Source organism: Schistocerca nitens, chromosome 5 (genome assembly GCF_023898315.1).
Source record: "Schistocerca nitens isolate TAMUIC-IGC-003100 chromosome 5, iqSchNite1.1, whole genome shotgun sequence".
Lineage (NCBI taxonomy): Eukaryota > Metazoa > Arthropoda > Insecta > Orthoptera > Acrididae > Schistocerca > Schistocerca nitens.
The window spans coordinates 5,058,438-5,086,084 of record NC_064618.1 but is presented as its reverse complement, the minus strand read 5'-3'; positions in this window follow the sequence as shown (position 1 = coordinate 5,086,084).

Sequence of the window (27,647 nt, the reverse complement as noted above, 5' to 3'; positions counted from 1 at the left end):
CGATGCACCTCTCCAGGTTTACTGTATCCCGTGGAGCATCCCATTGACGATGAAACACAGAAATTGCATCGGAATTAAATATAAGAGACACAATGCCGACTTAAGTACAGGAAGAATGAGTCTTCCTACTGTCTATAATTTGAGCGTTTACTGTGTCACCAGTTTTACGTTCCGATGCACCTCTACAGGTTTACTGTATCCCTTGGACCTTCACAGTGACGATGAAACACAGAAATTGAATCGGAATTAAATATAAGAGACACAATGCCGACTTAAGTACAGGAAGACTAAGTCTTCATTCTGTCTATGTTTTGAGCGTTTCCTGTGACATCAGTTTTACTTTCCGATGCACCTCTGCCGGTTTATTTTATCCCTTGGACCTTCCCATTGTCGATGAAACACAGAAATCGCATCGGAATTAAATATAAAAGACACAATGCCGACTTAAGTACAGGAAGACTGAGTCTTCCTACTGTCAATGTTTTGAGCGTTTCCTGTGTCACCAGTTTTACATTCCGATTCGCCTCTGCAGGTTTACTGTATCCATTGGACATTCCCATTGACGATGAAAAACAGAAATTGCATCGGAATTAAATATAAGAGACACAATGCCGACTTAAGTACAGGAAGACTAAGTCTTCCTACTGTCTATGTTTTGAGCGTTTCCTGTGTCATCAGTTTTACTTTCCGATGCACCACTGCAGGTCTTCTATATCCCTTGGACCTTCCCATTCACGATGAAACACAGTAATTTCATCGGAAATAAATATAAGAGACACAATGCCGACTTAAGTACAGGAATACTGAGTCTTCCTACTGTCTATGTTTTGAGCGTTTCCTGTGTCACCAGTTACACATTCCGATGCACCTCTGCAGGTTTACTGTATCCCTTGGACCTTCACAGTGACGATGAAACACAGAAATTGCATCGGAATTAAATATAAGAGACTCAATGCCGACTTAAGTACAGGAAGACTAAGTCTTCCTACTGTCTATATTTGAGCGTTTCCTGTGTCATCAGTTTTCCTTTCTGATGCACCTCTGCAGGTTTACTATATCCCTTGTACCTTCCCATTCACGATGAAACACAGAAATTTCATCGGAAATAAATATAAGAGACACAATGCCGACTTAAGTACAGGAAGACTGAGTCTTCCTACTGTCTATGTTTTGAGCGTTTCCTGTGTCATCAGTTTTACTTTCCGATGCACCTCTGCAGGATTACTATATCCTTTGGACCTTCCCATTCACGAAGAAACACAGAAATTTCATCGGAAATAAATATAAGAGACACAATGCCGACTTAAGTACAGGAAGACTGAGTCTTCCTACTGTCTATGTTTTGAGCGTTTCCTGTGTCACCAGTTTTACATTCCGATGCACCTCTGCAGGTTTACTGTTTCCCTTGGACCTTCCCATTGACGATGAAACACAGAAATTGCATCGGAATTAAATATAAGAGACTCAATGCCGACTTAAGTACAGGAAGACTAAGTCTTCCTACTGTCTATGTTTTGAGCGTTTCCTGTGTCATCAGTTTTCCTTTCTGAAGCACCTCTGCAGGTTTACTATATCCCTTGGACCTTCCCATTCACGATGAAACACAGAAATTTCATCGGAAATAAATATAAGAGACACAATGCCGACTTAAGTACAGGAAGAATGAGTCTTCCTACTGTCTATAATTTGAGCGTTTACTGTGTCACCAGTTTTACGTTCCGATGCACCTCTACAGGTTTACTGTATCCCTTGGACCTTCACAGTGACGATGAAACAAAGAAATTGAATCGGAATTAAATATAAGAGACACAATGCCGACTTAAGTACAGGAAGACTAAGTCTTCATACTGTCTATGTTTTGAGCGTTTCCTGTGACATCAGTTTTACTTTCCGATGCACCTCTGCCGGTTTATTGTATCCCTTGGTCCTTCCCATTGTCGATGAAACACAGAAATCGCATCGGAATTAAATATAAAAGACACAATGCCGACTTAAGTACAGGAAGACTGAGTCTTCCTACTGTCAATGTTTTGAGCGTTTCCTGTGTCACCAGTTTTACATTCCGATTCGCCTCTGCAGGTTTACTGTATCCATTGGACATTCCCATTGACGATGAAAAACAGAAATTGCATCGGAATTAAATATAAGAGACACAATGCCGACTTAAGTACAGGAAGACTAAGTCTTCCCACTGTCTATGTTTTGAGCGTTTCCTGTGTCATCAGTTTTACTTTCCGATCCACCACTGCAGGTCTTCTATATCCCTTGGACCTTCCCATTCACGATGAAACACAGTAATTTCATCGGAAATAAATGTAAGAGACACAATTCCGACTTAAGTACAGGAAGACTGAGTCTTCCTACTGTCTATGTTTTGAGCGTTTCCTGTGTCACCAGTTATACATTCCGATGCACCTCTGCAGGTTTACTGTATCCCTTGGACCTTCCCATTGACGACGAAACACAGAAATTGCATCGGAATTAAATATAAGAGACACAATGCCGACTTAAGTACAGGAAGACCGAGTCTTCCTAATGTCTATAATTTGAGCGTTTCCTGTGTCACCAGTTTTACATTCCGAAGCACCTCTACAGGTTTACTGTATCCGTTGGACCTTCACAGTGACGATGAAACACAGAAATTGTATCGGAATTAAATATAAGAGACTCAATGCCGACTTAAGTACAGGAAGACTAAGTCTTCCTACTGTCTATGTTTTGAGCGTTTCCTGTGTCATCAGTTTTCCTTTCTGATGCACCTCTGCAGGTTTACTATATCCCTTGGACCTTCCCATTCACGATGAAACACAGAAATTTCATCGGAAATAAATATAAGAGACACAATGCCGACTTAAGTATAGGAAGACTGAGTCTTCCTACTGTCTATGATTTGAGCGTTTCCTGTGTCACCAGATTTACATTCCGATGCACCTCTGCAGGTTTACTGTATCCCGTGGAGCTTCCCATTGACGATGAAACACAGAAATTGCATCGGAATTAAATTTAAGAGACACAATGCCGACTTAAGTACAGGAAGAATGAGTCTTCCTACTGTCTATGTGTTGAGCGTTTCCTGTGTCACCAGTTTTACATTCTGATGCACCTCTGCAGGTTTACTGTATCCCTTGGACCTTCCCATTGACGATGAAAAACAGAAATTGCATCGGAATTAAATATAAGAGACACAATGCCGACTTAAGTACAGGAAGACTGACTCTACCTACTGTCTATGTTTTGAGCGTTTCCTGTGTCATCAGTTTTACTTTCCGATGCACCTCTGCAGGATTACTATATCCTTTGGACCTTCCCATTCACGATGAAACACAGAAATTTCATCGGAAATAAATATAAGAGACACAATGCCGACTTAAGTACAGGAAGACTGAGTCTTCCTACTGTCTATGTTTTGAGCGTTTCCTGTGTCACCAGTTTTACATTCCGATGCACCTCTGCAGGTTTACTGTTTCCCTTGGACCTTCCCATTGACGATGAAACACAGAAATTGCATCGGAATTAAATATAGGAGACGCAATGCCGACTTAAGTACAGGAAGACAGAGTCTTCCTACTGTCTATGTTTTGAGCGCTTCCTGTGTCACTAGTTTTACATTTCGATGCACCACTGCAGGTTTACTGTATCCCTTGGTCCTTCCCATTGACGATGAAACAGAGTAATTGCATCGGAATTAAATATAAGAGACACAATGCCGACTTAAATACAGGAAGAATGAGTCTTCCTACTGTCTATGTGTTGAGCGTTTCCGGCGTCACCAGTTTTACATTCTGATGCACCTCTGCAGGTTTACTGTATCCCTTGGACCTTCCCATTGACGATGAAACACAGAAATTGCATCGGAATTAAATATAAGAGACACAATGCCGACTTAAGTATAGGAAGACTGAGTCATCCTACTGTCAATTATTTGAGCGTTTCCTGTGTCACCAGATTTACATTCCGATGCACCTCTGCAGGTTTACTGTATCCCTTGGACCTTCCCATTGACGATGAAACACAGAAATTGTATCGAAATTAAATATAAGTGACTCAATGCCGACTTAAGTACAAGAAATCAGTCTTCGTACGGTCAATGTTTTGAGCGTTTCCTGTGTCACCAGTTTTACATTCCGATGCACCTCTGCCGGTTTATTGTATCCCTTGGACCTTCCCATTGTCGATGAAACACAGAAATCGCATCGGAATTAAATATAAAAGACACAATGCCGACTTAAGTACAGGAAGACTGAGTCTTCCTACTGTCAATGTTTTGAGCGTTTCCTGTGTCACCAGTTTTACATTCCGATTCGCCTCTGCAGGTTTACTGTATCCATTGGACATTCCCATTGACGATGAAAAACAGAAATTGCATCGGAATTAAATATAAGAGACACAATGCCGACTTAAGTACAGGAAGACTAAGTCTTCCTATTGTCTATGTTTTGAGCGTTTCCTGTGTCATCAGATTTACTTTCCGATGCCCCACTGCAGGTTTTCTATATCCCTTGGACCTTTCCATTCACGATGAAACACAGTAATTTCATCGGAAATAAATATAAGAGACACAATGCCGACTTAAGTACAGGAAGACTGAGTCTTCCTACTGTCTATGTTTTGAGCGTTTCCTGTGTCACCAGTTATACATTCCGATGCACCTCTGCAGGTTTACTGTATCCCTTGGACCTTCCCATTGACGACGAAACACAGAAATTGCAGCGGAATTAAATATAAGAGACTCAATGCCGACTTAAGTACAGGAAGACTAAGTCTTCCTACTGTCTATGTTTTGAGCGTTTCCTGTGTCATCAGTTTTCCTTTCTGATGCACCTCTGCAGGTTTACTATATCCCTTGGACCTTCCCATTCACGATGAAACACAGAAATTTCATCGGAAATAAATATAAGAGACACAATGCCGACTTAAGTACAGGAAGACTGAGTCTTCCTACTGTCTATGTTTTGAGCGTTTCCTGTGTCATCAGTTTTACTTTCCGATGCACCTCTGCAGGATTACTATATCCTTTGGACCTTCCCATTCACGAAGAAACACAGAAATTTCATCGGAAATAAATATAAGAGACACAATGCCGACTTAAGTACAGGAAGACTGAGTCTTCCTACTGTCTATGTTTTGAGCGTTTCCTGTGTCACCAGTTATACATTCCGATGCACCTCTGCAGGTTTACTGTATCCCTTGGACCTTCCCATTGACGACGAAGCACAGAAATTGCATCGGAATTAAATATAAGAGACACAATGCCGACTTAAGTACAGGAAGACCGAGTCTTCCTACTGTCTATAATTTGAGCGTTTCCTGTGGCACCAGTTTTACATTCCGATGCACCTCTACAGGTTTACTGTATCCGTTGGACCTTCACAGTGACGATGAAACACAGAAATTGCATCGGAATTAAATATAAGAGACGCAATGCCGACTTAAGTACAGGAAGACTAAGTCTTCCTATTGTCTATGTTTTGAGCGTTTCCTGTGTCATCAGATTTACTTTCCGATGCCCCACTGCAGGTTTTCTATATCCCTTGGACCTTTCCATTCACGATGAAACACAGTAATTTCATCGGAAATAAATATAAGAGACACAATGCCGACTTAAGTACAGGAAGACTGAGTCTTCCTACTGTCTATGTTTTGAGCGTTTCCTGTGTCACCAGTTATACATTCCGATGCACCTCTGCAGGTTTACTGTATCCCTTGGACCTTCCCATTGACGACGAAACACAGAAATTGCAGCGGAATTAAATATAAGAGACTCAATGCCGACTTAAGTACAGGAAGACTAAGTCTTCATACTGTCTATGTTTTGAGCGTTTCCTGTGACATCAGTTTTACTTTCCGATGCACCTCTGCAGGTTTACTATATCCCTTGGACCTTCCCATTCACGATGAAACACAGAAATTTCATCGGAAATAAATATAAGAGACACAATGCCGACTTAAGTATTGGAAGACTGAGTCTTCCTACTGTCTATTATTTGAGCGTTTCCTGTGTCACCAGATTTACATTCCGATGCACCTCTGCAGGTTTACTGTATCCCGTGGATCTTCCCATTGACGATGAAACACAGAAATTGCATCGGAATTAAATATAAGACACACAATGCCGACTTAAGTACAGGAAGACGGAGTCTTCCTACTGTCTATGATTTGAGCTTTTCCTGTGTCACCAGTTTTACATTCCGATGCACCTCTGCAGGTTTCCTGTATCCCTTGGACCTTCCCATTGACGATGAAACACAGAAATTGTATCGAAATTAAATATAAGAGACTCAATGCCGACTTAAGTACAAGAAATCAGTCTTCGTACGGTCAATGTTTTGAGCGTTTCCTGTGTCACCAGTTTTACATTCCGATTCGCCTCTGCAGGTTTACTGTATCCATTGGACCTTCCCATTGACGATGAAAGACAGAAATTGCATCGGAATTAAATATAAGAGACACAATGCCGACTTAAGTACAGGATGACTAAGTCTTCCTACTGTCTATGTTTTGAGCGTTTCCTGTGTCATCAGTTTTACTTTCCGATGCACCACTGCAGGTTTTCTATATCCCTTGGACCTTCCCATTCACGATGAAACACAGTAATTTCATCGGAAATAAATATAAGAGACACAATGCCGACTTAAGTACAGGAAGACTGAGTCTTCCTACTGTCTATGTTTTGAGCGTTTCCTGTGTCACCAGTTATACATTCCGATGCACCTCTGCAGGTTTACTGTATCCCTTGGACCTTCCCATTGACGACGAAGCACAGAAATTGCATCGGAATTAAATATAAGAGACACAATGCCGACTTAAGTACAGGAAGACCGAGTCTTCCTACTGTCTATAATTTGAGCGTTTCCTGTGGCACCAGTTTTACATTCCGATGCACCTCTACAGGTTTACTGTATCCGTTGGACCTTCACAGTGACGATGAAACACAGAAATTGCATCGGAATTAAATATAAGAGACGCAATGCCGACTTAAGTACAGGAAGACTAAGTCTTCCTACTGTCTTTGTTTTGAGCGTTTCCTGTGTCATCAGTTTTCCTTTCTGAAGCACCTCTGCAGGTTTACTATATCCCTTGGACCTTCCCATTCACGATGAAACACAGAAATTTCATCGGAAATAAATATAAGAGACACAATGCCGACTTAAGTATAGGAAGACTGAGTCTTCCTACTGTCTATGATTTGAGCGTTTCTTGTGTCACCAGATTTACATTCCGATGCACCTCTCCAGGTTTACTGTATCCCGTGGAGCATCCCATTGACGATGAAACACAGAAATTGCATCGGAATTAAATATAAGAGACACAATGCCGACTTAAGTACAGGAAGAATGAGTCTTCCTACTGTCTATAATTTGAGCGTTTACTGTGTCACCAGTTTTACGTTCCGATGCACCTCTACAGGTTTACTGTATCCCTTGGACCTTCACAGTGACGATGAAACACAGAAATTGAATCGGAATTAAATATAAGAGACACAATGCCGACTTAAGTACAGGAAGACTAAGTCTTCATTCTGTCTATGTTTTGAGCGTTTCCTGTGACATCAGTTTTACTTTCCGATGCACCTCTGCCGGTTTATTTTATCCCTTGGACCTTCCCATTGTCGATGAAACACAGAAATCGCATCGGAATTAAATATAAAAGACACAATGCCGACTTAAGTACAGGAAGACTGAGTCTTCCTACTGTCAATGTTTTGAGCGTTTCCTGTGTCACCAGTTTTACATTCCGATTCGCCTCTGCAGGTTTACTGTATCCATTGGACATTCCCATTGACGATGAAAAACAGAAATTGCATCGGAATTAAATATAAGAGACACAATGCCGACTTAAGTACAGGAAGACTAAGTCTTCCTACTGTCTATGTTTTGAGCGTTTCCTGTGTCATCAGTTTTACTTTCCGATGCACCACTGCAGGTCTTCTATATCCCTTGGACCTTCCCATTCACGATGAAACACAGTAATTTCATCGGAAATAAATATAAGAGACACAATGCCGACTTAAGTACAGGAATACTGAGTCTTCCTACTGTCTATGTTTTGAGCGTTTCCTGTGTCACCAGTTACACATTCCGATGCACCTCTGCAGGTTTACTGTATCCCTTGGACCTTCACAGTGACGATGAAACACAGAAATTGCATCGGAATTAAATATAAGAGACTCAATGCCGACTTAAGTACAGGAAGACTAAGTCTTCCTACTGTCTATATTTGAGCGTTTCCTGTGTCATCAGTTTTCCTTTCTGATGCACCTCTGCAGGTTTACTATATCCCTTGTACCTTCCCATTCACGATGAAACACAGAAATTTCATCGGAAATAAATATAAGAGACACAATGCCGACTTAAGTACAGGAAGACTGAGTCTTCCTACTGTCTATGTTTTGAGCGTTTCCTGTGTCATCAGTTTTACTTTCCGATGCACCTCTGCAGGATTACTATATCCTTTGGACCTTCCCATTCACGAAGAAACACAGAAATTTCATCGGAAATAAATATAAGAGACACAATGCCGACTTAAGTACAGGAAGACTGAGTCTTCCTACTGTCTATGTTTTGAGCGTTTCCTGTGTCACCAGTTTTACATTCCGATGCACCTCTGCAGGTTTACTGTTTCCCTTGGACCTTCCCATTGACGATGAAACACAGAAATTGCATCGGAATTAAATATAAGAGACTCAATGCCGACTTAAGTACAGGAAGACTAAGTCTTCCTACTGTCTATGTTTTGAGCGTTTCCTGTGTCATCAGTTTTCCTTTCTGAAGCACCTCTGCAGGTTTACTATATCCCTTGGACCTTCCCATTCACGATGAAACACAGAAATTTCATCGGAAATAAATATAAGAGACACAATGCCGACTTAAGTACAGGAAGAATGAGTCTTCCTACTGTCTATAATTTGAGCGTTTACTGTGTCACCAGTTTTACGTTCCGATGCACCTCTACAGGTTTACTGTATCCCTTGGACCTTCACAGTGACGATGAAACAAAGAAATTGAATCGGAATTAAATATAAGAGACACAATGCCGACTTAAGTACAGGAAGACTAAGTCTTCATACTGTCTATGTTTTGAGCGTTTCCTGTGACATCAGTTTTACTTTCCGATGCACCTCTGCCGGTTTATTGTATCCCTTGGTCCTTCCCATTGTCGATGAAACACAGAAATCGCATCGGAATTAAATATAAAAGACACAATGCCGACTTAAGTACAGGAAGACTGAGTCTTCCTACTGTCAATGTTTTGAGCGTTTCCTGTGTCACCAGTTTTACATTCCGATTCGCCTCTGCAGGTTTACTGTATCCATTGGACATTCCCATTGACGATGAAAAACAGAAATTGCATCGGAATTAAATATAAGAGACACAATGCCGACTTAAGTACAGGAAGACTAAGTCTTCCCACTGTCTATGTTTTGAGCGTTTCCTGTGTCATCAGTTTTACTTTCCGATCCACCACTGCAGGTCTTCTATATCCCTTGGACCTTCCCATTCACGATGAAACACAGTAATTTCATCGGAAATAAATGTAAGAGACACAATTCCGACTTAAGTACAGGAAGACTGAGTCTTCCTACTGTCTATGTTTTGAGCGTTTCCTGTGTCACCAGTTATACATTCCGATGCACCTCTGCAGGTTTACTGTATCCCTTGGACCTTCCCATTGACGACGAAACACAGAAATTGCATCGGAATTAAATATAAGAGACACAATGCCGACTTAAGTACAGGAAGACCGAGTCTTCCTAATGTCTATAATTTGAGCGTTTCCTGTGTCACCAGTTTTACATTCCGAAGCACCTCTACAGGTTTACTGTATCCGTTGGACCTTCACAGTGACGATGAAACACAGAAATTGTATCGGAATTAAATATAAGAGACTCAATGCCGACTTAAGTACAGGAAGACTAAGTCTTCCTACTGTCTATGTTTTGAGCGTTTCCTGTGTCATCAGTTTTCCTTTCTGATGCACCTCTGCAGGTTTACTATATCCCTTGGACCTTCCCATTCACGATGAAACACAGAAATTTCATCGGAAATAAATATAAGAGACACAATGCCGACTTAAGTATAGGAAGACTGAGTCTTCCTACTGTCTATGATTTGAGCGTTTCCTGTGTCACCAGATTTACATTCCGATGCACCTCTGCAGGTTTACTGTATCCCGTGGAGCTTCCCATTGACGATGAAACACAGAAATTGCATCGGAATTAAATTTAAGAGACACAATGCCGACTTAAGTACAGGAAGAATGAGTCTTCCTACTGTCTATGTGTTGAGCGTTTCCTGTGTCACCAGTTTTACATTCTGATGCACATCTGCAGGTTTACTGTATCCCTTGGACCTTCCCATTGACGATGAAAAACAGAAATTGCATCGGAATTAAATATAAGAGACACAATGCCGACTTAAGTACAGGAAGACTGACTCTACCTACTGTCTATGTTTTGAGCGTTTCCTGTGTCATCAGTTTTACTTTCCGATGCACCTCTGCAGGATTACTATATCCTTTGGACCTTCCCATTCACGATGAAACACAGAAATTTCATCGGAAATAAATATAAGAGACACAATGCCGACTTAAGTACAGGAAGACTGAGTCTTCCTACTGTCTATGTTTTGAGCGTTTCCTGTGTCACCAGTTTTACATTCCGATGCACCTCTGCAGGTTTACTGTTTCCCTTGGACCTTCCCATTGACGATGAAACACAGAAATTGCATCGGAATTAAATATAGGAGACGCAATGCCGACTTAAGTACAGGAAGACAGAGTCTTCCTACTGTCTATGTTTTGAGCGCTTCCTGTGTCACTAGTTTTACATTTCGATGCACCACTGCAGGTTTACTGTATCCCTTGGTCCTTCCCATTGACGATGAAACAGAGTAATTGCATCGGAATTAAATATAAGAGACACAATGCCGACTTAAATACAGGAAGAATGAGTCTTCCTACTGTCTATGTGTTGAGCGTTTCCGGCGTCACCAGTTTTACATTCTGATGCACCTCTGCAGGTTTACTGTATCCCTTGGACCTTCCCATTGACGATGAAACACAGAAATTGCATCGGAATTAAATATAAGAGACACAATGCCGACTTAAGTATAGGAAGACTGAGTCATCCTACTGTCAATTATTTGAGCGTTTCCTGTGTCACCAGATTTACATTCCGATGCACCTCTGCAGGTTTACTGTATCCCTTGGACCTTCCCATTGACGATGAAACACAGAAATTGTATCGAAATTAAATATAAGTGACTCAATGCCGACTTAAGTACAAGAAATCAGTCTTCGTACGGTCAATGTTTTGAGCGTTTCCTGTGTCACCAGTTTTACATTCCGATGCACCTCTGCCGGTTTATTGTATCCCTTGGACCTTCCCATTGTCGATGAAACACAGAAATCGCATCGGAATTAAATATAAAAGACACAATGCCGACTTAAGTACAGGAAGACTGAGTCTTCCTACTGTCAATGTTTTGAGCGTTTCCTGTGTCACCAGTTTTACATTCCGATTCGCCTCTGCAGGTTTACTGTATCCATTGGACATTCCCATTGACGATGAAAAACAGAAATTGCATCGGAATTAAATATAAGAGACACAATGCCGACTTAAGTACAGGAAGACTAAGTCTTCCTATTGTCTATGTTTTGAGCGTTTCCTGTGTCATCAGATTTACTTTCCGATGCCCCACTGCAGGTTTTCTATATCCCTTGGACCTTTCCATTCACGATGAAACACAGTAATTTCATCGGAAATAAATATAAGAGACACAATGCCGACTTAAGTACAGGAAGACTGAGTCTTCCTACTGTCTATGTTTTGAGCGTTTCCTGTGTCACCAGTTATACATTCCGATGCACCTCTGCAGGTTTACTGTATCCCTTGGACCTTCCCATTGACGACGAAACACAGAAATTGCAGCGGAATTAAATATAAGAGACTCAATGCCGACTTAAGTACAGGAAGACTAAGTCTTCCTACTGTCTATGTTTTGAGCGTTTCCTGTGTCATCAGTTTTCCTTTCTGATGCACCTCTGCAGGTTTACTATATCCCTTGGACCTTCCCATTCACGATGAAACACAGAAATTTCATCGGAAATAAATATAAGAGACACAATGCCGACTTAAGTACAGGAAGACTGAGTCTTCCTACTGTCTATGTTTTGAGCGTTTCCTGTGTCATCAGTTTTACTTTCCGATGCACCTCTGCAGGATTACTATATCCTTTGGACCTTCCCATTCACGAAGAAACACAGAAATTTCATCGGAAATAAATATAAGAGACACAATGCCGACTTAAGTACAGGAAGACTGAGTCTTCCTACTGTCTATGTTTTGAGCGTTTCCTGTGTCACCAGTTTTACATTCCGATGCACCTCTGCAGGTTTACTGTTTCCCTTGGACCTTCCCATTGACGATGAAACACAGAAATTGCATCGGAATTAAATATAAGAGACTCAATGCCGACTTAAGTACAGGAAGACTAAGTCTTCCTACTGTCTATGTTTTGAGCGTTTCCTGTGTCATCAGTTTTCCTTTCTGAAGCACCTCTGCAGGTTTACTATATCCCTTGGACCTTCCCATTCACGATGAAACACAGAAATTTCATCGGAAATAAATATAAGAGACACAATGCCGACTTAAGTATAGGAAGACTGAGTCTTCCTACTGTCTATGATTTGAGCGTTTCTTGTGTCACCAGATTTACATTCCGATGCACCTCTCCAGGTTTACTGTATCCCGTGGAGCTTCCCATTGACGATGAAACACAGAAATTGCATCGGAATTAAATATAAGAGACACAATGCCGACTTAAGTACAGGAAGAATGAGTCTTCCTACTGTCTATAATTTGAGCGTTTACTGTGTCACCAGTTTTACGTTCCGATGCACCTCTACAGGTTTACTGTATCCCTTGGACCTTCACAGTGACGATGAAACAAAGAAATTGAATCGGAATTAAATATAAGAGACACAATGCCGACTTAAGTACAGGAAGACTAAGTCTTCATACTGTCTATGTTTTGAGCGTTTCCTGTGACATCAGTTTTACTTTCCGATGCACCTCTGCCGGTTTATTGTATCCCTTGGTCCTTCCCATTGTCGATGAAACACAGAAATCGCATCGGAATTAAATATAAAAGACACAATGCCGACTTAAGTACAGGAAGACTGAGTCTTCCTACTGTCAATGTTTTGAGCGTTTCCTGTGTCACCAGTTTTACATTGCGATTCGCCTCTGCAGGTTTACTGTATCCATTGGACATTCCCATTGACGATGAAAAACAGAAATTGCATCGGAATTAAATATAAGAGACACAATGCCGACTTAAGTACAGGAAGACTAAGTCTTCCCACTGTCTATGTTTTGAGCGTTTCCTGTGTCATCAGTTTTACTTTCCGATGCACCACTGCAGGTCTTCTATATCCCTTGGACCTTCCCATTCACGATGAAACACAGTAATTTCATCGGAAATAAATATAAGAGACACAATGCCGACTTAAGTACAGGAAGACTGAGTCTTCCTACTGTCTATGTTTTGAGCGTTTCCTGTGTCACCAGTTATACATTCCGATGCACCTCTGCAGGTTTACTGTATCCCTTGGACCTTCCCATTGACGACGAAACACAGAAATTGCATCGGAATTAAATATAAGAGACACAATGCCGACTTAAGTACAGGAAGACCGAGTCTTCCTAATGTCTATAATTTGAGCGTTTCCTGTGTCACCAGTTTTACATTCCGAAGCACCTCTACAGGTTTACTGTATCCGTTGGACCTTCACAGTGACGATGAAACACAGAAATTGTATCGGAATTAAATATAAGAGACTCAATGCCGACTTAAGTACAGGAAGACTAAGTCTTCCTACTGTCTATGTTTTGAGCGTTTCCTGTGTCATCAGTTTTCCTTTCTGATGCACCTCTGCAGGTTTACTATATCCCTTGGACCTTCCCATTCACGATGAAACACAGAAATTTCATCGGAAATAAATATAAGAGACACAATGCCGACTTAAGTATAGGAAGACTGAGTCTTCCTACTGTCTATGATTTGAGCGTTTCCTGTGTCACCAGATTTACATTCCGATGCACCTCTGCAGGTTTACTGTATCCCGTGGAGCTTCCCATTGACGATGAAACACAGAAATTGCATCGGAATTAAATTTAAGAGACACAATGCCGACTTAAGTACAGGAAGAATGAGTCTTCCTACTGTCTATGTGTTGAGCGTTTCCTGTGTCACCAGTTTTACATTCTGATGCACCTCTGCAGGTTTACTGTATCCCTTGGACCTTCCCATTGACGATGAAAAACAGAAATTGCATCGGAATTAAATATAAGAGACACAATGCCGACTTAAGTACAGGAAGACTGAGTCTACCTACTGTCTATGTTTTGAGCGTTTCCTGTGTCATCAGTTTTACTTTCCGATGCACCTCTGCAGGATTACTATATCTTTTGGACCTTCCCATTCACGATGAAACACAGAAATTTCATCGGAAATAAATATAAGAGACACAATGCCGACTTAAGTACAGGAAGACTGAGTCTTCCTACTGTCTATGTTTTGAGCGTTTCCTGTGTCACCAGTTTTACATTCCGATGCACCTCTGCAGGTTTACTGTTTCCCTTGGACCTTCCCATTGACGATGAAACACAGAAATTGCATCGGAATTAAATATAGGAGACGCAATGCCGACTTAAGTACAGGAAGACAGAGTCTTCCTACTGTCTATGTTTTGAGCGCTTCCTGTGTCACTAGTTTTACATTTCGATGCACCACTGCAGGTTTACTGTATCCCTTGGTCCTTCCCATTGACGATGAAACAGAGTAATTGCATCGGAATTAAATATAAGAGACACAATGCCGACTTAAATACAGGAAGAATGAGTCTTCCTACTGTCTATGTGTTGAGCGTTTCCGGCGTCACCAGTTTTACATTCTGATGCACCTCTGCAGGTTTACTGTATTCCTTGGACCTTCCCATTGACGATGAAACACAGAAATTGCATCGGAATTAAATATAAGAGACACAATGCCGACTTAAGTATAGGAAGACTGAGTCTTCCTACTGTCAATTATTTGAGCGTTTCCTGTGTCACCAGATTTACATTCCGATGCACCTCTGCAGGTTTACTGTATCCCTTGGACCTTCCCATTGACGATGAAACACAGAAATTGTATCGAAATTAAATATAAGTGACTCAATGCCGACTTAAGTACAAGAAATCAGTCTTCGTACGGTCAATGTTTTGAGCGTTTCCTGTGTCACCAGTTTTACATTCCGATGCACCTCTGCCGGTTTATTGTATCCCTTGGACCTTCCCATTGTCGATGAAACACCGAAATCGCATCGGAATTAAATATAAAAGAAACAATGCCGACTTAAGTACAGGAAGACTGAGTCTTCCTACTGTCAATGTTTTGAGCGTTTCCTGTGTCACCAGTTTTACATTCCGATTCGCCTCTGCAGGTTTACTGTATCCATTGGACATTCCCATTGACGATGAAAAACAGAAATTGCATCGGAATTAAATATAAGAGACACAATGCCGATTTAAGTACAGGAAGACTAAGTCTTCCTATTGTCTATGTTTTGAGCGTTTCCTGTGTCATCAGATTTACTTTCCGATGCCCCACTGCAGGTTTTCTATATCCCTTGGACCTTTCCATTCACGATGAAACACAGTAATTTCATCGGAAATAAATATAAGAGACACAATGCCGACTTAAGTACAGGAAGACTGAGTCTTCCTACTGTCTATGTTTTGAGCGTTTCCTGTGTCACCAGTTATACATTCCGATGCACCTCTGCAGGTTTACTGTATCCCTTGGACCTTCCCATTGACGACGAAACACAGAAATTGCAGCGGAATTAAATATAAGAGACACAATGCCGTCTTAAGTACAGGAAGACCGAGTCTTCCTAATGTCTATAATTTGAGCGTTTCCTGTGTCACCAGTTTTACATTCTGATGCACCTCCTCAGGTTTATTGTATCCCTTGGACCTTCCCATTCGCGATGAAACACAGAAATTTCATCGGAAATAAATATAAGAGACACAATGCCGACTTAAGTACAGGAAGAATGAGTCTTCCTACTGTCTATGTGTTGAGCGTTTCCTGTGTCACCAGTTTCACATTCTGATGTACCACTGCAGGTTTACTGTATCCCTTGGACCTTCCCATTGACGATGAAACACAGAAATTGCATCGGAATTAAATATAAGAGACACAATGCCGAGATAAGTACAGGAAGACTGAGTCTTCCTACTGACTACGTTTTGAGCGTTTCCTGTGTCACCAGTTTTACATTCCGATGCACCTCTGCAGGTTTACTGTATCACTTGGACCTTCCCATTGACGATGAAACACAGAAATTGCATCGGAATTAAATATAAGAGACACAATGCCGACTTAAGTACAGGAAGACTGAGTCTTCCTACTGTCTATGTTTTGAGCGTTTCGTGTGACACTAGTTTTACATTCCGATGCACCTCTGCCGGTTTATTGTATCCCTTGGACCTTCCCATTGTCGATGAAACACAGAAATCGCATCGGAATTAAATATAAGAGACACAATGCCGACTTAAGTACAGGAAGACCGAGTCTTCCTACTGTCTATAATTTGAGCGTTTCCTGTGTCACCAGTTTTACATCCCGATGCACCTCTACAGGTTTACTGTATCCGTTGGACCTTCACAGTGACGATGAAACACAGAAATTGCATCGGAATTAAATATAAGAGACACAATGCCGACTTAAGTACAGGAAGACTAAGTCTTCCTACTGTCTATGTTTTGAGCGTTTCCTGTGTCATCAGTTTTCCTTTCCGATGCACCTCTGCAGGTTTACTATATCCCTTGGACCTTCCCATTCACGATGAAACACAGAAATTTCATCGGAAATAAATATAAGAGACACAAAGCCGACTTAAGTATAGGAAGACTGAGTCTTCCTACTGTCTATGATTTGAGCGTTTCCTGTGTCACCAGATTTACATTCCGATGCACCTCTGCAGGTTTACTGTATCCCGTGGAGCTTCCCATTGACGATGAAACACAGAAATTGCATCGGAATTAAATATAAGACACACAATGCCGACTTAAGTACAGGAAGACGGAGTCTTCCTAGTGTCTATAATTTGAGCGTTTCCTGTGTCACCAGTTTTACATCCCGATGCACCTCTACAGGTTTACTGTATCCGTTGGACCTTCACAGTGACGATGAAACACAGAAATTGCATCGGAATTAAATATAAGAGACACAATGCCGACTTAAGTACAGGAAGACTAAGTCTTCCTACTGTCTATGTTTTGAGCGTTTCCTGTGTCATCAGTTTTCCTTTCCGATGCACCTCTGCAGGTTTACTATATCCCTTGGACCTTCCCATTCACGATGAAACACAGATATTTCATCGGAAATAAATATAAGAGACACAAAGCCGACTTAAGTATAGGAAGACTGAGTCTTCATACTGTCTATGTTTTGAGCGTTTCCTGTGTCATCAGTTTTTCTTTCCGATGCACCTCTGCAGGTTTCCTGTATCCCTTGGACCTTCCCATTGACGATGAAACACAGAAATTGTATCGAAATTAAATATAAGAGAAACAATGCCGACTTAAGTACAAGAAAACAGTCTTCGTACGGTCATTGTTTTGAGCGTTTCCTGTGTCACCAGTTTTACATTCCGATGCACCTCAGCCGGTTTATTGTATCCCTTGGACCTTCCCATCGTCGATGAAAAACAGAAATTGCATCGGAATTAAATATAAGAGACACAATGCCGACTTAAGTACAGGAAGACTGAGTCTTCCTACTGTCTATGTTTTGAGCGTTTCCTGTGCAGCAGTTTTACAATCTGATGCACCTCTGCAGGTTTTCTGTATCCATTGGACCTTCCCATTGACAATGAAACACAGAAATTGCATCGGAATTAAATATAAGAGACACAATGCCGACTTTAGTACAGGAAGACTGAGTCTTCCTACTGTCTATGTTTTGAGCGTTTCCTGTGTCACCAGTTTTACATTCCGATGCACCTCTGCAGGTTTACTGTATTCCTAGGACCTTCCCATAGACGATGAAACACAGAAATTGCATCGGAATTAAATATAAGAGACACAATGCCGACTTAAGTACAGGAAGACTGGGTCTTCCTACTGTCTATGTTTTGAGCGTTTCCTGTGTCACTAGTTTTACATTCCGATGCACCTCTGCAGGTTTACTGTATCCCGTGGACCTTCCCATTGACGATGAAACACAGAAATTGCATCGGAATTAAATATAAGAGACACAATGCCGACTTAAAAAAAGGAAGACTGAGTCTTCCTACTCTCTATGTTTTGAGCGTTTCCTGTGTCACCAGTTTTACATTCTGATGCACCTCTGCAGTTTTACTGTATCCCTTGGACGTTCCCATTGACGATGAAAAACAGAAATTGCATCGGCATTAAATTTAAGAGACACAATGCCGACTGGAAGACTAAGTCTTCCTACTGTCTATGTTTTGAGCGTTTCCTGTGTCATCAGTTTTACTTTCCGATTCACCTCTGCAGGTTTACTATATCCCTTGGACCTTCCCATTCACGATGAAACACAGAAATTTCGTCGGAAATAAATATAAGAGACACAATGCCGACTTAAGTATAGGAAGACTGAGTCTTCCTACTGTCTATGATTTGAGCGTTTCCTGTGTCACCAGATTTACATTCCGATGCACGTCTGCAGGTTTACTGTATCCCGTGGAGCTTCCCATTGACGATGAAACACAGAAATTGCATCGGAATTAAATATAGGAGACACAATGCCGACTTAAGTACAGGAAGAATGAGTCTTCCTACTGTCTACGTGTTGAGCGTTACCTGTGTCACCAGTTTTACATTCTGATGTACCTCTGCAGGTTTACTGTATCCCTTGGACCTTCCCATTGACGATGAAAAACAGAAATTGCATCGGAATTAAATATAAGAGACACAATGCCGACTTAAGTACAGGAAGACTGAGTCTTCCTACTGTCTATGTTTTGAGCGTTTCCTGTGTCACCAGTTTTACTTTCCGATGCACCTCTGCAGGATTACTATATCCCTTGGACCTTCCCATTCACGATGAAACACAGAAATTTCATCGGAAATAAATATAAGAAACACAAGGCCGACTTAAGTACAGGAAGACTGAGTCTTCCTACTGTCTATGATTTGAGCGTTTCCTGTGTCACCAGTTTTACATTCCGATGCACCTCTCAGGTTTACTGTTTCCCTTGGACCTTCCCATTGACAATGAAACACAGAAATTGCATCGGAATTAAATATAGGAGACACAATGCCGACTTAGGTACAGGAAGACAGTGTCTTCCCACTGTCTATGTCTTGAGCGTTTCCTGTGTCACTAGCTTTACATTTCGATGCACCACTGCAGGTTTACTGTATCCCTTGGACCTTCCCATTGTCGATGAAACACAGAAATCGCATCGGAATTAAATATAAAAGACACAATGCCGACTAAGTACAGGAAGACTGAGTCTTCCTACTGTCAATGTTTTGAGCGTTTCCTGTGTCACCAGTTTTACATTCCGATTCGCCTCTGCAGGTTTACTGTATCCTTGTGACCTTCCCATTGACGATGAAAGACAGAAATTGCATCGGAATTAAATATAAGAGACACAATGCCGACTTAAGTACAGGAAGACTAAGTCTTCCTACTGTCTATGTTTTGAGCGTTTCCTGTGTCATCAGTTTTACTTTCCGATGCACCACTGCAGGTTTTCTCTATCCCTTGGAACTTCCCATTCACGATGAAACACAGTAATTTCATCGGAAATAAATATAAGAGACACAATGCCGACTTATGTACAGGAAGACTGAGTCTTCCTACTGTCTATGTTTTGAGCGTTTCCTGTGTCACCAGTTATACATTCCGATGCACCTCTGCAGGTTTACTGTATCCCTTGGACCTTCCCATTGACGACGAAACACAGAAATTGCATCGGAATTAAATATAAGAGACTCAATGCCGACTTAAGTACAGATAGACTAAGTCTTCCTACTGTCTATGTTTTCAGCGTTTCCTGTGTCATCAGTTTTCCTTTCTGATGCACCTCTGCAGGTTTACTATATCCCTTGGACCTTCCCATTCACGATGAAACACAGAAATTTCATCGGAAATAAATATTAGAGACACAATGCCGACTTAAGTATAGGAAGACTGAGTCTTCCTACTGTCTATGATTTGAGCGTTTCCTGTGTCACCAGATTTACATTCCGATGCACCTCTGCAGGTTTACTGTATCCCGTGGAGCTTCCCATTGACGATGAAACACAGAAATTGCATCGGAATTAAATATAAGAGACACAATGCCGACTTAAGTACAGGAAGAATGAGTCTTCCTACTGTCTATAATTTGAGCGTTTACTGTGTCACCAGTTTTACGTTCCGATGCACCTCTACAGGTTTACTGTATCCCTTGGACCTTCACAGTGACGATGAAACACAGAAATTGAATCGGAATTAAATATAAGAGGCACAATGCCGACTTAAGTACAGGAAGACTAAGTCTTCATACTGTCTATGTTTTGAGCGTTTCCTGTGACATCAGTTTTACTTTCCGATGCACCTCTGCAGGTTTACTATATCCCTTCGACCTTCCCATTCACGATGAAACACAGAAATTTCATCGGAAATAAATATAAGAGACACAATGCCGACTTAAGTATAGGAAGACTGAGTCTTCCTACTGTCTATTATTTGAGCGTTTCCTGTGTCACCAGATTTACATTCCGATGCACCTCTGCAGGTTTACTGTATCCCATGGATCTTCCCATTGACAATGAAACACAGAAATTGCATCGGAATTAAATATGAGAGACACAATGCCGACTTAAGTACAGGAAGAATGAGTCTTCCTACTGTCTATGTGTTGAGCGTTTCCTGTGTCACCAGTTTTACATTCTGATGTACCTCTGCAGGTTTACTGTTTCCCTTGGACCTTCCCATTGACAATGAAACACAGAAATTGCATCGGAATTAAATATAGGAGACACAATGCCGACTTAGGTACAGGAAGACAGTGTCTTTCTACTGTGTATGTTTTGAGCGTTTCCTGTGTCACTAGCTTTACATTTCGATGCACCACTGCAGGTTTACTGTATCCCTTGGACCTTCCCATTGACGATGAAACACAGAAATTGCATCGGAATTAAATATAAGAGACACAATGCCGACTTAAATACAGAAAGAATGAGTCTTCCTACTGTCTATGTGTTGAGCGATTCCTGTGTCACCAGTTTTAGATTCTGATGCACCTCTGCAGGTTTACTGTATCCCTTGGACCTTCGCATTGACGATGAAACACAGAAATTGCATCGGAATGAAATATAAGAGACACAATGCCGACTTAAGTACAGGAAGACTGAGTCTTCCTACTGTCTACGTTTTGAGCGTTTCCTGTGTCACCAGTTTTACATTCCGATGCATCTCTGCCGGTTTATTGTATCCCTTGGACCTTCCCATGGTCGATGAAACACAGTAATTTCATCGGAAATAAATATAAGAGACACAATGCCGACTTAAGTACAGGAAGACTGAGTCTTCCTACTGTCTATGTTTTGAGCGTTTCCTGTGTCACCAGTTATACATTCCGATGCACCTCTGCAGGTTTACTGTATCCCTTGGACCTTCCCATTGACGACGAAACACAGAAATTGCATCGGAATTAAATATAAGAGACACAATGCCGACTTAAGTACAGGAAGACCGAGTCTTCCTACTGTCTATAATTTGAGCGTTTCCTGTGGCACCAGTTTTACATTCCGATGCACCTCTACAGGTTTACTGTATCCGTTGGACCTTCACAGTGACGATGAAACACAGAAATTGCATCGGAATTAAATATAAGAGACTCAATGCCGACTTAAGTACAGGAAGACTAAGTCTTCCTACTGTCTATGTTTTGAGCGTTTCCTGTGTCATCAGTTTTCCTTTCTGATGCAACTCTGCAGGTTTACTATATCCCTTGGACCTTCCCATTCACGATGAAACACAGAAATTTCATCGGAAATAAATATAAGAGACACAATGCCGACTTAAGTATAGGAAGACTGAGTCTTCCTACTGTCTATGATTTGAGCGTTTCCTGTGTCACCAGATTTACGTTCCGATGCACCTCTGCAGGTTTACTGTATCCCGTGGAGCTTCCCATTGACGATGAAACACAGAAATTGCATCGGAATTAAATATAAGAGACACAATGCCGACTTAAGTACAGGAAGAATGAGTCTTCCTACTGTCTATAATTTGAGCGTTTACTGTGTCACCAGTTTTACGTTCTGATGCACCTCTACAGGCTTACTGTATCCCTTGGACCTTCACAGTGACGATGAAACATAGAAATTGAATCGGAATTAAATATAAGAGACACAATGCCGACTTAAGTACAGGGAGACTAAGTCTTCATACTGTCTATGTTTTGAGCGTTTCCTGTGACATCAGTTTTACTTTCCGATGCACCTCTGCAGGTTTACTATATCCCTTCGACCTTCCCATTCACGATGAAACACAGAAATTTCATCGGAAATAAATATAAGAGACACAATGCCGACTTAAGTATAGGAAGACTGAGTCTTCCTACTGTCTATTATTTGAGCGTTTCCTGTGTCACCAGATTTACATTCCGATGCACCTCTGCAGGTTTACTGTATCCCGTGGATCTTCCCATTGACGATGAAACACAGAAATTACATCGGAATTAAATATAAGACACACAATGCCGACTTAAGTACAGGAAGACGGAGTCTTCCTACTGTCTATGATTTGAGCTTTTCCTGTGTCACCAGTTTTACATTCCGATGCACCTCTGCAGGTTTCCTGTATCCCTTGGACCTTCCCATTGACGATGAAACACAGAAATTGTATCGAAATTAAATATAAGAGACTCAATGCCGACTTAAGTACAAGAAATCAGTCTTCGTACGGTCAATGTTATGAGCGTTTCCTGTGTCACCAGTTTTACATTCCGATGCACCTCTGCCGGTTTATTGTATCCCTTGGACCTTCCCATTGTCGATGAAACACAGAAATCGCATCGGAATTAAATATAAAAGACACAATGCCGACTAAGTACAGGAAGACTGAGTCTTCCTACTGTCTACGTTTTGAGCGTTTCCTGTGTCACCAGTTTTACATTCCGATGCATCTCTGCCGGTTTATTGTATCCCTTGGACCTTCCCATTGTCGATGAAACACAGAAATCGCATCGGAATTAAATATAAAAGACACAATGCCGACTAAGTACAGGAAGACTGAGTCTTCCTACTGTCAATGTTTTGAGCGTTTCCTGTGTCACCAGTTTTACATTCCGATTCGCCTCTGCAGGTTTATTGTATCCATTGGACCTTCACAGTGACGATGAAACACAGAAATTGAATCGGAATTAAATATAAGAGACACAATGACGACTTAAGTACAGGAAGACTAAGTCTTCATACTGTCTATGTTTTGAGCGTTTCCTGTGACATCAGTTTTACTTTCCGATGCACCTCTGCAGGTTTGCTATATCCCTTCGACCTTCCCATTCTCGATGAAACACAGAAATTGATTCGGAATTAAATATAAGAGACACAATGCCGACTTAAGTATAGGAAGACTGAGTCTTCCTACTGTCTATTATTTGAGCGTTCCCTGTGTCACCAGATTTACATTCCGATGCACCTCTGCAGGTTTACTGTATCCCGTGGATCTTCCCATTGACGATGAAACACAGAAATTGCATCGGAATTAAATATAAGACACACAATGCTGACTTAAGTACAGGAAGACGGAGTCTTCCTACTGTCTATGATTTGAGCTTTTCCTGTGTCACCAGTTTTACATTCCGATGCACCTCTGCAGGTTTCCTGTATCCCTTGGACCTTCCCATTGACGATGAAACACAGAAATTGTATCGAAATTAAATATAAGAGACTCAATGCCGACTTAAGTACAAGAAATCAGTCTTCGTACGGTCAATGTTTTGAGCGTTTCCTGTGTCACCAGTTTTACATTCCGATGCACCTCTGCCGGTTTATTGTATCCCTTGGACCTTCCCATTGTCGATGAAACACAGAAATCGCATCGGAATTAAATATAAAAGACACAATGCCGACTTAAGTACAGGAAGACTGAGTCTTCCTACTGTCAATGTTTTGAGCGTTTCCTGTGTCACCAGTTTTACATTCCGATTCGCCTCTGCAGGTTTACTGTATCCATTGGACATTCCCATTGACGATGAAAAACAGAAATTGCATCGGAATTAAATATAAGAGACACAATGCCGACTTAAGTACAGGAAGACTAAGTCTTCCTACTGTCTATGTTTTGAGCGTTTCCTGTGTCATCAGTTTTACTTTCCGATGCACCACTGCAGGTCTTCTATATCCCTTGGACCTTCCCATTCACGATGAAACACAGTAATTTCATCGGAAATAAATATAAGAGACACAATGCCGACTTAAGTACAGGAAGACTGAGTGTTCCTACTGTCCATGTTTTGAGCGTTTCCTGTGTCACCAGTTATACATTCCGATGCACCTCTGCAGGTTTACTGTATCCCTTGGACCTTCCCATTGACGATGAAAGACAGAAATTGCATCGGAATTAAATATAAGAGACACAATGCCGACTTAAGTACAGGAAGACCGAGTCTTCCTAATGTCTATAATTTGAGCGTTTCCTGTGTCACCAGTTTTACATTCCGATGCACCTCTACAGGTTTACTGTATCCGTTGGACCTTCACAGTGACGATGAAACACAGAAATTGCATCAGAATTAAATATAAGAGACTCAATGCCGACTTAAGTACAGGAAGACTAAGTCTTCCTACTGTCTATGTTTTGATCGTTTCCTGTGTCATCAGTTTTCCTTTCTGATGCACCTCTGCAGGTTTACTATATCCCTTGGACCTTCCCATTCACGATGAAACACAGAAATTTCATCGGAAATAAATATAAGAGACACAATGCCGACTTAAGTATAGGAAGACTGAGTCTTCCTACTGTCTATGATTTGAGCGTTTCCTGTGTCACCAGATTTACATTCCGATGCACCTCTGCAGGTTTACTGTATCCCGTGGAGCTTCCCGTTGACGATGAAACACAGAAATTGCATCGGAATTAAATATAAGAGACACAATGCCGACTTAAGTACAGGAAGAATGAGTCTTCCTACTGTCTATGTGTTGAGCGTTTCCTGTGTCACCAGTTTTACATTCTGATGCACCTCTGCAGGTTTACTGTATCCCTTGGACCTTCCCATTGACGATGAAAAACAGAAATTGCATCGGAATTAAATATAAGAGACACAATGCCGACTTAAGTACAGGAAGACTGAGTCCTCCTACTGTCTATGTTTTGAGCGTTTCCTGTGTCATCAGTTTTACTTTCCGATGCACCTCTGCAGGATTACTATATCCTTTGGACCTTCCCGTTCACGATGAAACACAGAAATTTCATCGGAAATAAATATAAGAGACACAATGCCGACTTAAGTACAGGAAGACTGAGTCTTCCTACTGTCTATGTTTTGAGCGATTCCTGTGTCACCAGTTTTACATTCCGATGCACCTCTGCAGGTTTACTGTTTCCCTTGGACCTTCCCATTGACGATGAAACACAGAAATTGCATCGGAATTAAATATAGGAGACGCAATGCCGACTTAAGTACAGGAAGAATGAGTCTTCTAACTGTCTATAATTTGAGCGTTTACTGTGTCACCAGTTTTACGTTCCGATGCACCTCTACAGGTTTACTGTATCCCTTGGACCTTCACAGTGACGATGAAACACAGAAATTGAATCGGAATTAAATATAAGAGACACAATGCCGACTTAAGTACAGGAAGACTAAGTCTTCATACTGTCTATGTTTTGAGCGTTTCCTGGGTCATCAGTTTTATTTTCCGATGCACCTCTGCAGGTTTACTATATCCCTTCGACCTTCCCATTCACGATGAAACACAGAAATTTCATCGGAAATAAATATAAGAGACACAATGCCGACTTAAGTATAGGAAGACTGAGTCTTCCTACTGTCTATTATTTGAGCGTTTCCTGTGTCACCAGATTTACATTCCGATGCACCTCTGCAGGTTTACTGTATCCCGTGGATCTTCCCATTGACGATGAAACACAGAAATTGCATCGGAATTAAATATAAAAGACACAATGCCGACTTAAGTACAGGAAGACTGAGTCTTCCTACTGTCAATGTTTTGAGCGTTTCCTGTGTCACCAGTTTTACATTCCGATTCGCCTCTGCAGGTTTACTGTATCCATTGGACATTCCCATTGACGATGAAAAACAGAAATTGCATCGGAATTAAATATAAGAGACACAATGCCGACTTAAGTACAGGAAGACTAAGTCTTCCTATTGTCTATGTTTTGAGCGTTTCCTGTGTCATCAGTTTTACTTTCCGATGCACCACTGCAGGTTTTCTATATCCCTTGGACCTTCCCATTCACGATGAAACACAGTAATTTCATCGGAAATAGATATAAGAGACACAACGCCGACTTAAGTACAGGAAGACTGAGTCTTCCTACTGTCTATGTTTTGAGCGTTTCCTGTGTCACCAGTTATACATTCCGATGCACCTCTGCAGGTTTACTGTATCCCTTGGACCTTCCCATTGACGACGAAACACAGAAATTGCATCGGTATTAAATATAAGAGACGCAATGCCGACTTAAGTACAGGAAGACCGAGTCTTCCTAATGTCTATAATTTGAGCGTTTCCTGTGTCACCAGTTTTACATTCCGATGCACCTCTACAGGTTTACTGTATCCGTTGGACCTTCACAGTGACGATGAAACACAGAAATTGCATCGGAATTAAATATAAGAGACTCAATGCCGACTTAAGTACAGGAAGACTAAGTCTTCCTACTGTCTATGTTTTGAGCGTTTCCTGTGTCATCAGTTTTCCTTTCTGATGCACCTCTGCAGGTTTACTATATCCCTTGGACCTTCCCATTCACGATGAAACACAGAAATTTCATCGGAAATAAATATAAGAGACACAATGCCGACTTAAGTATAGGAAGACTGAGTCTTCCTACAGTCTATGATTTGAGCGTTTCCTGTGTCACCAGATTTACATTCCGATGCACCTCTGCAGGTTTACTGTATCCCGTGGAGCTTCCCATTGACGATGAACCACAGAAATTGCATCGGAATTAAATATAAGAGACACAATGCCGACTTAAGTACAGGAAGAATGAGTCTTCCTACTATCTATGTGTTGAGCGTTTCCTGTGTCACCAGTTTCACATTCTGATGCACCTCTGCAGGTTTACTGTATCCCTTGGACCTTCCCATTGACGATGAAAAACAGAAATTGCATCGGAATTAAATACAAGAGACACAATGCCGACTTAAGTACAGGAAGACTGAGTCTTCCTACTGTCTATGTTTTGAGCGTCTCCTGTGTCATCAGTTTTACTTTCCGACGCACCTCTGCAGGATTACTATATCCTTTGGACCTTCCCATTCACGATGAAACACAGAAATTTCATCGGAAATAAATATAAGAGACACAATGCCGACTTAAGTACAGGAAGACTGAGTCTTCCTACTGTCTATGTTTTGAGCGTTTCCTGTGT